Consider the following 16945-nt stretch of genomic DNA (forward strand, 5'->3'; position numbering starts at 1 on the left):
ATCTCTATGCCCCCCCCTGCTCCCCACCCAAAAAAATCTCCAACCCATTGTTTTTGTATTATTTTTGCTGGTAAAGTTTTAAGGCATTGTTTAGTGCTTTGTCTTAAGTAGTGTCCTGTGTCCCAAGCATATGTTGGATGTCACTTGTATTTCAGTAGCATTATGAAATGTAGACAGAAGTAGACATTTAAACATGCCTCTGTCATGTGAAACATATTTAGTTTCTTCAAACTTACAGTTTTAAATTCGCAGCTTCTTCTGATCCCCATTGGAATGAAGGGGTAGTGGTTTTCTTCCTTGCACTGCTAGTGATAGCAGTTAGCACTGATTCATTGGTGTTGACCCGTCTGCTCCCTGTTAAAAGACAGCTTTATTTGCAGAGGTATCACAGTGAGCTTCATTTGGCTTGCTGCATCTTTGTAGCTGTTTTAATCTTATATGAAATAGATGAAATCCAAAAAGAAATTGGGAACGAAAAGAAAAAAAACAAACCAAAACTAAGTATTCACATGTAAATGTACCTATTAAAGCCATAGACTGTGTAGCTTTAGATAGTATTATATTAATTTCTTGATGTAGAACTTTCCCTTAGATCTTGGAAAAGCATCTGCAAGGAAGAAAGCATCTCTTATACGTCTTTTGCTCCTGGTTCCAATTACAGGCAGCTGTCTGATTTATACTCAGTGAAAACTGCTAATTGTGCCCTTTTAAACTCCTTTCGTTTAGAAGAAAATGTATTTATTTGCATGAAAATGTTTGCATGTGAAATACTGAAAACCTTTCCTGCAGATACAAAATTTTAGAATTCAAAATTTATAAGCCTCTAATGCTCTCCTAAAAGCTGTTCCTTCACTGGCTGATAGCTTTTACCTTGCCATGTGTCATTAACATTTACTGCTGTTGCAAGTTCTCGGATAACAGATTGAGGTGACTGTGTGCTGGTTTGGATGGCATTTGCCAAACAAATTGTTAGGAATCTTGCTGTCATTTGCTCTTTTTCTCTTATGAAACATGAAATTTTTGTGATCCAAAGGATTTTGCATTTATTCTTTTTGTTTCTAAAGTAGTGGAGAGTTCCTATTTCATTAGAAGTTTTTAAAGCTCTGACTAAGTAAAAAAAAAAAATGACCTTAAGTAGGTTAAAATTTCAGTCTTCGCCTCTGTGGTGATTAATGCTGATTCTTTTGAGGAGCTTTTTATTAAAGTCTTATCTTTGATTAATTTTGGGGCACACTTGAAAATAGGAAACTATTGAGTTAGTATAATTTTGCTTATTAGAGAAATATGTTTTGATAAAATTGCACGCATGAAGTCCACCTCTCCTGTTTTGGGGTGGCGTGTCTGCAGTGGGCAATGCCTGGTAATTCAGTGGCACAGTATGTTCTTTTACTGATGGCACACACACTGTGTTGTCAGGTCAGCCCTGTGTACTCTGTCCGTACTCATTCCTAGCTTGAAATCATTTCTATTGAGAATGGCTCAGAGATATTTCAGCCATGGTTGTCAATTTAAACCAAGATGCTTTGGCTTTCCTAGGTGCTGTTCTCAGACTCTTTTGCGGCCTTGATGATTTTTGTGTGCTTTCCAATCGTGTTTTTTAGCCTTTTTTATTCCCAGAAACCATTTGTTACCTGGGCAGGTGCAGTTCAGGATATTGTGATGTGCCGCTGCCAGTGCTGTCCCAGTGAGGTTCACCACTGGTTCCCACTGGTTCATTTCTCTGTGAAATTGCTGTCAGTAGAGATGGTAGCTTTTGTAATGCAGGAGCTGTGGGGAGACCACCAAACTTGATCAGAACTCAAGTCCGTTTCGTTCTCAGCCAGCCTGAAGCTATTGATGCATTTCAGCTTTTATTATTGCCTGGCAGGCACACATGGTGGGCAGTCCTTTGAATCTTGGCTGTACTGTACTGTTTATTCTTCTGTTTTGGAAGCTGGATAAGGCCTTGATTCTGTGTGGGCATGCTTCACCCTTCACTTCAGTACCTCTTGGTAGGGTGCCTTTTGAGATACTATTTTAGCCAATTCATAGTAGATTTGTTTCCAAAATGTGTATCTCTGTGTGTTGCCCTTGGTGAGACACATCAACATTTCCCATCTGGCGGCTGAAAAGGAACACACAGTGGGCGCTGTGGTTGGTACTACTCTATGCTCTTGGACTGGTTTTTGTCACATTTCTGAATATTGGTAACATTGTCAGTGTCTTCTTTCTTGCCTAAAGCATGCTGCTAGAACAGATTTGGGAAAGCTCTTAATTTCTAAGGGTATAGTTTTTGGATCATAGGAAGACAAGTGGATAATGTTAATAGATGGCAACTCTTTGAAGTACATTAGAATCAACTTCAGAGAGAAAGAAAATCCCTTTCCCTCAGCTCCAGATAAACAACAATGCTTTCAAACCTTCAAGAGGATCAAGGTGAAATGCAGTGAACAGCAAGTGCAGGGAAGATGATTCTGCTTTTATGGCAATTGGCAAAAATACATTCTTTCCTTTTTGTGCTCCTGTAACAAAGCAAAATAACAAAGTGCTCTGAGATTGTTCTATGAAAAGAACACGAAAAGCTTTCTATGTTAAATACCCTCATCTTAATAGATGTCAGTAGAATATATTTTAAATGGGCTGGAAATATCTCCTTGGAATTCTGAAGTGTCTTCAAAACTAGCTGAAAAGAACTGAGTTCATCTGATCGTGCAAGTGCGTTTAACCACATTTATTTGCTTATGTAGAGTTGTAGGAGGCTGACATCTTCCAACTGAAGTGTGTGTCATTCCCACTTTAGTTGGCTTTAGCTGGGAAAGAGAGAATGGAGTAGTCTAATTTCTCATTTTCTTGCTAAAGTCTTCAGGAAAAAAAAGGAAAATAGCTCTAAGCCATGGACCTGAAGTAAATTTCAAAAGGTAAATGTGCCCTCCTTTGCCTAAGGAAAAGACTGTCTTGGGAAGATAAGTTGGAGAACAAGTAGCAAGTGACTGCAAGATTGTTCCTGCTGAGATTCTGTTTTGGTCAGTCGTAGAAGGCAAAGGAGAAAATAAAACAATTTTTTTTTTCAGAGGAGGAAAGTGGTTTTCAAAAGCAAGAATGTATTCACGTGGCTTTGAAATGATTAGTGAGAATAAAGGCTGAAATTCACTGGGCAGGATTGTGTATTAACATGCCTTATGGGTTGCAATGTCATGAACAGTAAAGATCTATGTAAGAAAATGAAAGTTGTCTATCCAAAATTCAAATAAGTACAACAAAGAAAAACTCATAGTTTTTAAAAAACTATAATCTGAAGCATATTTGTTTATACATAAGGACTACTGAAAGAACTCAAAATAACTTTGCAGGTCACCTTTATCAAAAGTTCAGTGTATAGATAATAATATAAGGTAAAAAAAAGTATCACACCAACAGCATGTCCCATATGCAATACAAAAGTGAGAACAAACTCCAAATTGAGAGGTGGTGGGTTTGGATGGGAGAGAGAGATTTAAATGTGTTCTTCAGGAAAGAATCAGTGTACAAAACTGAGAAAAAATAAGATGGCAGCAGCCAGGATTTGCAGAGCTTTTCAGGCCTTTGTTGGGTTATCTTGCATAAGTACTTTAGCCAGAGACTCTTTTCAGTAGCTGCATGGGGCCAGCTTGGAACACAAACGTGCATGAATCCAAATGTAATTTCCCTGTTGTGCACATTCTGGCTGTGACAGCTCAAGTTATGAATGTAAAATAGCAGGAAAAAAAAGTTCAGAAGATGGCCAGGCCTGAAATGTTAATAAGAACTGACTTACCATGAGATCCCTTGAGGCTGGCAAAGGTGCTGCCTGAATTTTAAGTTTGTCTCCTTCCATGCTTCATTTTGGTGTGCCTTGGAAAAGAATAAATTCATTCCTTGTTTTTATCTGTGCATGTGAGTTGTTTGATAACAGAAGTAACAAACATTTTCTTCCACATAAGATGCAAAGCAGACAAAGAGTGATGTTAATCCTCCACTCTGGTCAGTGCTGGCACACAGACTGAATCGGCATCAGTGGCTTTGATCTGTAGACAAGAAGTACTGTACAAGGAATGACAGTATCTTTCCCTTTCAGACAGTTCTTTTTTCTGGGGGGCAATAATCTGCATTTTTCCCAAATTTCCAGTGTTCAGAAGGCATTTGCTTTCCTCTGGGTAGGACTGGTGCAGGATAAGGGATTTCCTCCCCTTAGATAAATATGCTGCCTGCAGAAAAGACACCTCATCGTGGCCATGGCTTGTCTCAGACTGTGCAGGCAAGGAAAGGGCTTTTCTCTCTTCTGCATGCAACTTGGACAGCAGAGAGAAATTGCAAAGTTTGCAAGTTTCCCTGCATCTTCAACACTGGATTTTCCCGGGTCTGTACTCTCTCCCTTTTTTCCTCAACCTCCTTCCATCTCTTGTTACCATGGAGAATGAAATGCCTGTTCCATTCAAGTTGTCGGCTGAATAGGTTTTGAGGTTGATGGATGGTGAGAATCTCTTATCCCTCCTTCTCCAAACACCGCCCCTGCCTGTTTCTTGACATTTCACTTGCCAGAGACTGGCAATCAGTGAGTGGGAGCTGAAAAGGAGGCTGGCAGTGTCCTGCTGAGATGCTCTTTCAGTTCGTGGATGAAATCAGCAGCCGTGAGAAGGTCTTAAGGGCTTCGGTGCAGAGCCTTGTCCTCAAGCTGGGGCATGAATGCTCACTTGAGTGAATGTTCTTGCTTCCCCAGAGCACCCAGGGAAAAAAGGATTCATATGTGAAACCTGTTGCTGCTTATGACTGTGTTTCAAGGGGTGAGGTAACCTCTTCAGTGTAAAGGGAAAGGTAAGGAATGAATGAATACAATAAATGCTCTGACATGATCTGTTTCTCTCATATATACTTCTTTATTTGTGTCTATGTCACATCAGAAGTGGAATTTCTTTGCTGCAGTCTGACTTGGGTGGTTTCCTGGCTGTGATGCTGAAGTTAGCAGGGGTCTCTGTGTTTAGTGGGGTTCCAGTAGTCCCTGTATGAGCTGACTGCATACATGTGGCATTGGTAGTGCAGTGTCAAAGCAGCTTTCTGAATAAGGCACCTTTCAATAACAAATATTGTGGATATTGCCAGGCCCGGGGTTGAAATATGGGTTTGAGGCTACTGTTGACATGCAAGAAATGGAGCTGCAAAGCAGAAAAATTAAAATGATAGCTCTGTAAAATTATACTGAAAACATTTGTTTTGTTGTTATTTATTACTTTTCATACAGATAACTATAGTTTTAGAGGGTATAAGAAAAATGTTTAGCCTATGCTGAAAGGCTTAAACCTGTCCTTTTTAAAGAAGGGATTGTTTTGACTGATGACCACTTAGTAGTGATGGCTTGGGAGAAGTGTATACCTGGCATTGTTTAATAGGTGTGTGGATTTTGCATCTGGAAGTTAAAGTAAATGTTATGTCTTTAAATTTTGACATTGCTTCCAAGTAGAAGCATTTCACAAACATATAATTGTTGAGAGAAGATATTTCTGTGAGTTTTCTGCTAAAACCTGCTGTGTCAGGACTGTACCAGCCAAAGAATTAATACTGGTGTTATACCTTGATAGGTGGCATTTCAATGTTTTTGAGATCATATGTGAAAATTTGTCCTGGATGATTTTGAACAGCTGTGTTTGATAAGTGACTGTGAACTTTCTTTCAATACATCTTTTCAGCACCTTGCACTGATAAATATTTCCATGCCTTCTATGTATTCCTAAAGTTGCTAACCAATCCATCTCTCCACACTACCACCAACAGCTTTTGCATCTGTCTTAGCTCCTCAAGAATTCACTTTCCGTTTGATGCTTTATGTCCTGTTTGTTGTTGGATTGTTGTCTCCCTGATGGAGTTTTCCTACTGTGCAATTGCTTTTCCTGTTGTGCAAGCCACTTCCAAAATGCTGCTATGTTAGCTGTTTGGCCACTGGTGTGTTAGAAGGCAATTTTTAACTCCTGCATCAGAAAGGCATGTGTGTATGTCAGTACCTAAAATAATAAATACATGTATTTAAAATACATCTGAACACACCATCCAGTTCCTCAAGTAGTTTATTCCAGAGATTGTAGTAGTATTTTTGTTCCCAGAGATCAGGATTTCCTAGAGGGATGTGCACACAGAGGATTTGACTGCCTGTGACCTTCAGTCATACAAAATAATATATGGTAATATGCAGGGCTTTGATTTCCTGGTCAGCTAGGCTACTGCAGAAAAAAATAGATTTTAAAAAATACACCACTGTAGCCGCTTTTTCTACCATAAATACATCACACATGTTGGGTGGAGTTGAGGTCAAGTGTTACAGAGAGGAAAAAAGGGGAAGTCCATTGGGATTAGCTTCCTGATAGGAACTCAGCTTCATGTTATCATTTCTAGGGGATGGGGAAAGAGTGAGCATCTGTTTTAACCTGGTGATTTTGAGTGAACAGCAACAGCATCTGCATCAAAGCTTACATATGTATTTCCATTTATTCTGTTTACCTGCTGGAGTTTTTTGGATTCAGTATTATGTTCTTTGTGAAAAAAATATACTCGTAGAAGCTTATGGATTTGCATGAGATAAAATCCCAAATCTTTCACACTCTGTGGGGATTGTTATGCTAATAATTTTAGAGATTGTCAAATTTTTTTCTGACTATTACTGACAGGATTCAATCTCTGAAAGAAGATCTTCCAGTTTTCAACATGAATGTATTTAAATTCACTTTGCCTTCTGAAATTCCTCCTTTTCCCATCACCAAGATCGACCTTTACTTGATTGGGGTCTTTTGATTTTTATGTTTTCTCTGAGGCTGACATAATAAACTTGTAATTAGGACATATCGCTGCTTCATTCCATCTGGTCTTTTGTTAAATTATTCTTGGAAAAATTCTCATGTCCCACTCTTTTTAGATTCAGAGTCGTTTGATTCCTTTTTCGTGTCTTCCTTTTTTATCTTAATGGTAGCCAGAGCTTGTAATTTTTTTATCTTGTCCTTGCTATTTAAATGTGGGCAGCTGTAGAACAATCCATCTCTAAACCTCTTTCTGCTTGCTAGATGTTTTATTTCACCTTTTCCTTAGTGATCAGTGCCTGAGTTTCCTTCCATTGCTTCCCCAGGCAGTGCAGCATGGAACTGACCTCATTTGCTTCAGTTCCACTCCTGTCCCTGCTGCCTGGTGCCCCAGTCAGTGAGTGTGGGCAAAGCTTTGTTCAGGGCAGCGGGGAGAAAAACCTGATCGAGCAGCAGACTGAAGCTATCTGTCCATGGATTTACAAAGACAGGTCTTCACTGATTTGTACCTTGTAAGTTACCTTTATAACCTTAAAATCTGGAAAATTAATTTTAGTTTAGCTTTTGCCAAGGCTTCCTACCTGTTCTGTTTGAGTGAATTTTTAAGCCCTTTATAATAGGCTGGTACATATGCAAAGAATGAACATTGTGCTCTCCGGTAACTCTTTCTGTTATCTCAAGTGTCATTTACTGGAATCTCCTTACCTTTTGCCTCCTGTAAAACGTAAACTGAATTACAGGCATATAATTAAATCAGCATATTAAGTGTGTGAGGAATGAGAGGTGCTGGGAATTTTGATGGCTATATCCACAGTAAGAACATTAAAATCTAAATCATCAGGTATCTAAACTATTTTCTAGTGTACTGAGAGCACTGGTTGTAAAAGAACAATTTCCAGGTGGATGAAATGTGTGTCAGTGCTAGGTCAGCACAACAGGCTATCATTTCCCCTCACCTGGCTGAGAGGCTGCTTCACAAACCTTGGGCTGCTAGCTGAAAGACTCAGATGTGCAGTATTAGTGCTCATCAAGGAAGGGGGCATTTGAATAATTACTAAATAGTTGTGAGGTTTTGACTGAAAAAAAAGTGACAATTACAGGTACTGACATACTTGCTTTTTGCCTGTTATCCATGTCCAAGTCACTTTGTTGCACATGGTATACCTCATACCTAAAACTAACATGGTCAGAGTCTGAGACTGATTTTAATTTTTTTGTGCCTAAGCATCAGGCACATAGTGTTGATGCTGGCATTATCTAATGATATCTAAGAGCATTTGCTTCTCAGAGATAAGGATTTTTAATTTATTTTATTTACTTTATATTATGCATAGCAATTCAAGTTCCTGTTGTCTTGGCCATAACCCAAATTTGGAACACAAAATTCAAATGAAAAACTGCAAAACAAAATAAAGCACAGAAGGCATGACAAGAAGTGGGATTGATCTCTGTAATGTAAATATTATTTTCTCTAGCCTTGGATTTCTGATTGAGTGTTGATGACAGTTTACTGTGAAGACCAAGAATAGCAAACTGTTTTGAGATGGAGTCGAATTTGGGTGCAACATGAGAGATGCCCCTTGTATTTCAGTGGATTTGTGTAGCGTGTGCCTCACAGCCAGTTGCTGACTCTTTCAGATTTGTCCCTGTGAAATCCTCTCCTTTAGTCTTGTTCCAGAGCTGTAGCACTTGACTCCAGCACATCCCTCTCTAGCCAGTCTGGTTATCTTCTGTTGGCTCTGCAGTGCTCTTCCCTGGCTGTGATACTGGATTGTTATTCTATCAGTAGGGCAAAATGGTAGGAGAGAAGCAGGGGAAGGGATATCTGAAATGAGTATTGGCTACTGTTTTAAATGAAAGTTAACATTTTTCATAGCAGAGAGATACTATAGAAGAAACAGGAGGGGCACACTAGGGAGAGCTCTTGAAAATGCTGTTTGTGTTTCAGTCTTGTTCAGGGTTTTGACTACTAGAACATGTTCAAAGTTTGTTGTCAGTTTAGAATTTAGAAGTTTATATGGAAATAACCAATGTTTCGGTTCCATAGTGATTCTTGAGATATAAGACAAGACACACACATGAAAAATGATTGTCTAGTGGGTTAGGGCATTCTTTAGACAGCCTTTTTATCTCCTGCCTTCCCCTTTAGTCTGTATATAAAAATACTGTTTTGTGAGAGGTCATCTCAAACTGTGCTTCTCCTGGAAAGCTCAGTGTTGCTCTCATCTGCCACAGTTACAACATTCCTGTCTCCAGCTCCTGCAGTCAAGAAGTTATAGGGTGCATTTGATAAGCTCCTAAGTCTGACTGATTGATAACAAATCTTTGGTGAATTAGTTATTTGGATGAGTGTGCTATGAATAGCTGGGGATGTGGGTCCACCTCTTTTGCTGGCAGCCACTAAAATTGCTTTATGCTCCTTGCAGAGCTGTGCCCTGAAGCTCTTAACCCTCCACTTTTGGATAACTGAGTACAGGCTAACCCTAACCCAATATTATGTTGCAGCTGAGTACAGACAAGCTGCAGTATATAAGCAGTATCTTGATGTAGTATAAGGACTGTGTGTACTGAGTTGTGAGTTTTCAGACTCAGTTGGGCTGGGTATCATCTGCAGGAGCCAGGTCAGCCCTGGGTCTCGCTGGAACAGCCATGGCTAGAAGCACACTTCTGTCCCATCCTCTTCTGTCTTCTCTCTTTATTTGCTCTCTTTTAGGCTTTGCCCCATAGGACTGACTACCTCTTCCTATTTCATGGAATCTCAAACTTGAGTTTCCATCTGTGTTTTGCACCCCCACAAATCAGGCATTGCTTGAGTTTAATCACAAGCACCAAACCTGTGCTGCCCTGTGACATCCTGTGATGCCTCTGTTCCTGTGCACCACTGAGCAGCAGAAGCTGCCTGTACACAAACCAGATGTTAGTGACCTCAGCCAGAAAACATTAACTGCATTGGCAGGGTTGCTGGCCCCTTGTTCAGATGAGAACCAACAAGATGTCATCAAGAGCTGCTCTTGTGCCCTAACTTGGAAATTGTTGTTGAGACACTCTACCTTGGCAGTTGATCTTCTCAGACAGTATGGATCTTTTATTACCTTCATCCAGAAGTGTTTTTTCTTGATTTATGGTGAATAAGTGGATTTATACAGTAAAGGAGGTTGCTTCTAGTTTCATCTTCCTATTTCCATATTTTATCCAAGAGTTGCTTCAGTTGTTTAAAGTACATGGGTTTGTTGCTCTGGATCATGGATATAAATAAATGCCAGAAGCATGAGGCCTTATCAGCTGTGAGCAGCTGTACTTGCCTTTTTGTTTTAAATCTGACACTTTAAGTGCAGATAAACAACAAAATTCATTTTTCTGGAAGGTGAAACTTTAAAATTTGTTGGAGTTTGTTGAAGGCTGTTGCATCTCTACTTAAAGTAAACTAGCATTTAACATTTTGGGGAAGGCTCTGACCTCCTTGTTAGAGCTCAGAGTTACAGTTCAGGGTAGTGAGTATTAATGTCTGTAGTGGCTTGGTTTTGAAATACTGTCTATGTATGGACAGTGATGCTTAACCTAGTACATTGCTTGCATATATGGGACAGCCTAGAGAATTAAGTAGGATTTCCTTGAGGGTATAATCTTTATGTACTCTTTGCAAAGTGGGTCTTGGGGAATGCCTGAGGTTGCTGGCAAGTGATGAGAAATATACTCAGGCAAAGCTTTAGAGGACAGGATTTTAAACACTGTATGGGACATGTTGCAAATAACCTTTGTTAGCTCGATAGGTTAATTTTTGACCTTAGAATGACTTTGTGGACACAGAAATTTGCTTTCCTTCTGCACGGATCCATTATTCAGGTGAAATCCTGGGCTCAGACCTGGAAGCAGTACATAGGTTTATGTGTGGCTCAGACCCTAAGCTAGTTCACCTGCTGAACCCTCACCAACTTTGCTCAGAGCTACTGCTGATGTCTCTGTTTGTGCTTCTGAAACATGGGATGCTGGGAAGCTGGCTTTGAAGGTGCTGGAGGAGCATTCAGGAGTCATCTTGCCCCACAACTCACAGATATAGACTAAAGCTCTGGCTCTGCAAGACTTAGAGCTGTGGAGCTGATGATAGCAGCAGTTTCAGGAGGGATAACTGGTGAAAGGGTACCATGTATCTACTGTGATCCCTTCTGCTTTGAGAGATTGGTCAGATGGGATTTCTTATGGGGCTGCCTTTGTACCTCAGCTGAATTGTCCCAGAACTTGGAGTGCTGCACAACATGGTGCAAGGGCCCAAGGCTTTGGCCTCTTTGCAGCAGTGTGTTCAGGTTTTCTGGTTATCTGGTTATTCCCACCCCCCACTATTCTTGGACAGTGGAAAGCCAAGTTAGTATGCTAGTGCTCTATGGACGGCTCTGTCAAGTGGTTCTGACCAAGGTAAGAATAAAGTGTTAGTTATAATTTAATCTTTACCCTTTCTTTATTGTGTTACTTTAGAAATGTTATAAAGTACAAGTAATGAAGCTGAGTAGTGACTCTTTAGGTATTCAGGCCTGTGTACCCTTAGAAATTACTTTTTTTCCCTGTTGGTATTGGCACTGAGTTATAAAAGTGTTAGAATTTGTGCTGAGTATCTAGCCTATGTACCTTATAATAGTACTGTAGTGAAGTACATCAGCATTTGCACACATCAGGATATCCATATACATACGTATATACACTAGCTTGCTGTACTTTTAAAAGCAGAATCGTTCATTTTGCTTCAAGTGATTTTATCCTCCAGAGCTCAGTGGGATGATTCTGCACAAGATAGGGAGCTGTCACAAGCTCAGTCCAGTGGGTGGCTTTGATGTTGGGAGCTGGAGCAAACTCTACTGTTTCAGAGCACTGTATTTATTTTCTCATCATCACCTTTTGGAAACAGTGGTAATAAGGGATTATTACTTCTTGTCTCCCAAGTATTCCCTCAAACATGTATCCCTGCTAACTCTTTCTCAGCTACTCTGCACCAGAAAGCACACATCTTCCAGCCCTTTGGCAGCTGCTCATTTCACGTTTCCGTGTGTCTCTCCAGTTAATAAAGTTGTTTTGAAATGGGGAATTTAGAAAGGAAGAGTGGTCACACTTTCTGGGCTTGATTTCTTTGTGTTTAATGTGACTACCTGTTTCTGGGCTGGGACTGGCCACTGCAATGTGCTCCTTGTAGCAGAGGAGTGTGCAACACCTCAGACAGGTGTTGCAGGGCTCACTGGGATTCAGTGGATGGAGTTTTACACAGGATGAGGGTATCTGTGTTACATTGCAAAGTTTGATGTTAAATCTGAGGTTACTTTTCAGCAGTGAAAGACTCTTTAATCTTCTTGTTACCATGGCCCAGGGAAGTTGCAGAGACAGTAACATCTGTGCTTGATGTACAAGGCTGACAGCTGTTTCACGAGTCAGTTGGTTCTTTTATCCAGTGTCTCTGAATAGCACAGGCAGTGTGGGCACTGCATCTTCCTGCACGAGGTTTTACAAGATGGCAGTAAGTACTGGCATTGCAACATGCTCAACCATGGGGCTCCATCACTTGCCTTTGACTTCTGAATACTTCCGAGATCCAGAGCACTCCAGAAAAGTTAGGAGGCATGTTGGTTGCAAGTGAGGGAAAGTCAAGACTCAGACAAACCCTGAGCTTGGTAGGTGACCATAGATGACTGAAGAGATTGAATCAGGGCTTTAGTGACTGAATATGGAATGGATAATAGATAATCTGCTTTAGAGAGTATCTTGGAGATCCCCCAGCCTCAACCTTTCTACAGAATTACCATGTTGAGAGTAAGGGAATATGATTTCCCTTGACATGCTCTCTTTATTTCTGTACTGCTTCCTTTTTGCTTATAATTATTCTTTAAAGAAGTAACAAAAGCCCCTTACAATTTCCATAATTAAGAAACTCTCCCAACAATAACAACAAAAACAAACCCAAAAAACATAAAAGGGAGGTGTATAGGAGCCTCATTCATCACCTTTTGTCACCAGACTTGATTTGACATCTGAGACTACAGAGAAAGTTTGGCAAGTGCAATGATTTCCCGTGTGAGGGTAATAAGAGAGAAAAAAACCTGTCAGTTGAAAACAGCAGGAGCTGCATTAGCAGATATAAATTAAACAGATGGCTAAGATACTGCAGCTGTCACATAGAAAGTCCAGGAAGATTTTTAGCTCAGAGCTGCAGGAGGCTGTTTTAAAAGGAAAGATGAAAACAACAACAACAAAGCAAACTCTAGCGTGACGAAAGAGACAGTAGAACCATTCACATTATTATATGAAGTTTATCCAGGATTGTGGTGTTAGTTTGTTTTTGGGCTTTTTTTTAAGTTTATGTTTCAAATCTTAGGATTCTAAAATTAAGTTAGATCATCTATTATTAGATCATTTTCAGATTTTGGTATCATGGCTTTGCTTGTTTGGAAATACTCTTCTGTATGAGACACTGGCTCTGACATTCTCTGGAAAGCAGGGAGACATGTAGCACACATGCCATTTTGTTTTTCAACTGTTTTTTTTTCAGCTATTTCAAGAAAAACCTCTTATGAAAGAATTTATAAATAAAATCTTCTGGAAAAGTGGTGTGGAAAGTGTTAACGTTTTGGTGGCGGAAGAACCTGCATTTTAGTCTTGCATGTTCAATATTAAGATAACTTTTTTCAGACTCATTTTCAGCTGAGAAGTGACTGTTCCTTTGTGAAAGAAGCACCAGAACAGTGCCCAGGTTTGTTATGTTTAAGTACAGACATACCCTAAAATGAGGACAAGTTGGAAATTCTGTGCTGTTTCTCAGGCACCAAAAGGCAATTAATTTTCTCAATGTTATGTCTTAAAGTATTTTTGTCAGTTAGGGCTGATGGTTTGTCACAGATTATTTGTGCATAAGCAGAGATCGTTATGCTGCCTTTATAGTTAAAAGGTGATGTGAATTGTTCAGCTACATTTGAAGCCTGTGTTCTACATTCAAAGAAATAGCATGCACAAATGGATTCCTAGGCAGGCTGATTGACTACCCACAGTTCTGCTTTTTCTTTGCTTTCTTTACTGCAAAAAGAGTAAAGAAGGCATTTCATTATGTATTTGTGGTTGACTTTTTAAATCATACTTCCTGTGCTAGAACTTCTGGATTTTGATTGTACTTCAGCCCTTTGTGCAAAATTAGTATGTCTTCAGTTCTGCCTGTTGTTGTCCAACTTGTGTATTTCTTTACAACAAATATCTTTAGGTATTGTTGTAGCTAATTCTAAACTACTCCTATATGGATTATTCAAGAGCTACAAAATCTGCATATCAAGAAATTAAATCTTTTTTCCGTCTGTAGTTATCCTTCCTTCCATCATCCCCATGAAGTTTGAGCACAGAGGCCCCAGTGTGCTCTGAAAGCTGGTGAACTTCCATTCTACCAGAAAGAGGAAGTTCATCACTGAGATATGCATGCTCTTTGCTGGCTAAATCTTTAACCTGTCCTAGACTTTTTCCCATTCTTAGTGGTTCAGGGCACAAATCATGAAGGACATTAAAGGTCAAAAGAAACAGCTTGGGTTTGGGCTTGATGAAGATGTATACCCTCAGTCTTCCCATACTGTTCAGAGTGCTTTAGCTGGCTCAACAGATGTGAGCTCCTCATCATTTAACTGCATTTCTTTTGTGGTTGTGGCTTCGTGCATAAGTGTAGGAAAGAACAGCTGATCGTGCTGAGTAACTGTTGTTTCTACCCTTCAGATTTCATTTCTACCCCTGCAGAAACTTTGCAGCACTCCAGAAAACTAGGAGGGAAAAAGCCTCAGCCTGAGTGTATTTCTTCCATTTTTGCTTAAGAGAAATGAAGCTGGCCTTGAAGTGTACTTGAACTTGAGTGTTATAAATGTGGGATATCTTTGTCAGTGATAGAAGGATGTTTCAGAGCAGGGGACCTTTCAGTGGGAAGCCTGGCCTCAGCCTCTATGTACTTGCTCCTAGGCTTTAGCTTCCAGTGCTTTAGCAAACTTTGCTGCCAGGACGTAGGCAGCAAGGGAGCAGCTGTGCAGGCAGGACCCAAGGCATACAGGAAGATTACATGCTGAAATCTACAAGTTCCCCCTGACTTCTCCTCCTGGGAACAAATGCAGGAATCAGTCAAGTGTGATCAAAGGCTCAAGAGAGCTGACAGTTAAGAATGGATGGGAAAGAGCTAAAGCAGAGAAGTGAGTTGGATGGGAAGAAACAGAGGGGCAAGATAGCCTTGTCCTGAAAGATGGCTAACTTTAAATTTGCCTGCTGAGTATCCCAAAGGCAAGAATGAACTTCTACACCTGGAACTGTAATTACTGTCTAATGGCCATCTATAGTCTCTTCTTCATCTTCACGCAAGCCTTCTAAAGCATGTAAGGCTGCATGGTTGTTTTGCTGTAGGTACAGTAAATTGAGTACTGTCTGGCCTATGGCATAGAGCTGATGAGGAAAATGTCTTCATAGACAATTTGTCTTAAAGTCAAATGTCATATGTCTTTGAAACAAGGCCGTGACAAAAAATTTTGTCATGTGAGGTGTTAATATCAAACTCTCACTAATTAGGATCAGCTGCTTCCATGCAAAATGTATGACAGTGGAAAAAGAAAACATGATCCAGCTTTTTTTTAATACTCTCATGACAAGAAAGTGCATCTTAGGGAGCAAGTGGTCCCAGCCTTTTGGTGCTGTAGCTTCGGTGTGTATCTTAGCAACTCTGCAAAAAGATTGAACCTTGATCTTCTTAACCCTAGTCGAAAATTGCCAAATCTGTTTTCTTAGGTCAGTGTTGTTCTTATGCTACGTAGGCAGCTGCATCGGTGACTGGAAGAACACACAGCAATTATAAATTGCTGCTTATTATTATGCTTATCATTTTGGAGGTCACATAAATAGGTGGAATAAAACAGCACATCAGGTAGTGCTGGTATGTGAGCTGTGTATTCTACAGTCCCATGTCATTAAATACTGGGTTACTGATTAATTTACAGTAGTTAGTATTTTCAAATTTCTCTCAATAGCAGAAGATTGTTAGTTTTGCTGTAAAGTAGTGTTAGCTTCACTTTTCAGTGGAAAGCAGCTGAATACACCTGCTTAAATTTTGGTTATGAAACCATCCTTCATATGAAAAATAAATATTGTCAAATATGGCAATTTCTGTCTGGATTTTGATCTCCATTCCGGATTCGATCATGCCTGATCCAGATTTGTTTGTGGAATAATGTTTAGCCAATTTGTAACCCACCAGAGTTTTGAAATCTGACTCTGCCAAAGTCTTACACTTTAGCGCATTACTTTGGTCTGTTGGATGTTGGAAAATTGTATGCTACTGCACATGGATATGGAGTGATGCCTTTCTAAAATAAATACAGGTATCTACCAGAGAAGTGCCTTCCAGAGATGTGAAACAGATGAGTTGCCTTTCCTTCTGTAAGCAAGCCCTTAGATGATAAGATCTGCTACAGGCTTCTAGCAAGAAGAGGAAATGTTGAAAGGCAAAATGCAGATGCAGTACTGCTGGTAGCTTCAGGCTGCCACCCTAAGCAGCTCAGAATATGGTCAAACATGTCTAGAAAAATGGCAAGTAGTCATTTGGGAACCTGGCATAATGGTGCCTCTCCACCTTTGTTAGGAAACAAATAACAGTTGGATATTTACTGTTGTTTTAAACTTGAGTGAGAAAACTGGGGATTTGAATGGAAAATAATAATAACAGCACAGTTCAAAGAACTAGCACATGAATTAGTTTCTTGTACCACAGTCTTTGTTCTTTGCAGTTGTATAAGTACTTTCTAGACATTCATTCTAGTGCAGTTAATACTCTGTTCTTTTCTGTTTGGCAGAATATATTTGAGTGTGGCTTTGTCTCTATTCCTTCAATTATTTTGGATAAAATAGTTATGTCATATGCATTTACTGCTAATGGGATCTGTTTACAGAGACTTTGCTTCTAGCTTGTTCACACGAATAAATGAGCACAGACGCTTGGTAGTGTGAAAGCAGGAAATACTCACCCTTCATTTGCACTCTCCAAATTATGTTGCCCTCAGGATTTTTCAACGTAACTGTTTTGTTAAGATTGTGCAGAAATCACCCTTAGTTGACATACAATATCCTATGCTAGATTCAGTTAGATACCACCAAAAGTGTGCTTCTGCAAGTTTAGCATGTTTTTTACA

At 39.8% G+C, this 16945-nt stretch overlaps 1 protein-coding gene across 5 annotated transcripts in view; it reads left to right on the forward strand.

Annotated features, from left to right (window-relative positions):
• The window catches only part of NDST2 (N-deacetylase and N-sulfotransferase 2), a 125746-nt gene that overhangs the window by 32221 nt on the left and 76580 nt on the right, over positions 1-16945 (forward strand). For 2 of the 5 annotated variants that reach the window (XM_030951018.1, XM_030951020.1), the window contains exon 1: positions 4244-4809. The exons of the other annotated variants lie outside the window; for them this stretch is intronic. The gene's annotated coding sequence lies outside the window, so the exon portion shown is untranslated. Of the gene's footprint in view, positions 1-4243; positions 4810-16945 lie in introns of those variants that run through there. 5 annotated transcript variants of the gene reach the window in all.

Source organism: Camarhynchus parvulus, chromosome 6 (assembly GCF_901933205.1).
Source record: "Camarhynchus parvulus chromosome 6, STF_HiC, whole genome shotgun sequence".
Taxonomy (NCBI): domain Eukaryota; kingdom Metazoa; phylum Chordata; class Aves; order Passeriformes; family Thraupidae; genus Camarhynchus; species Camarhynchus parvulus.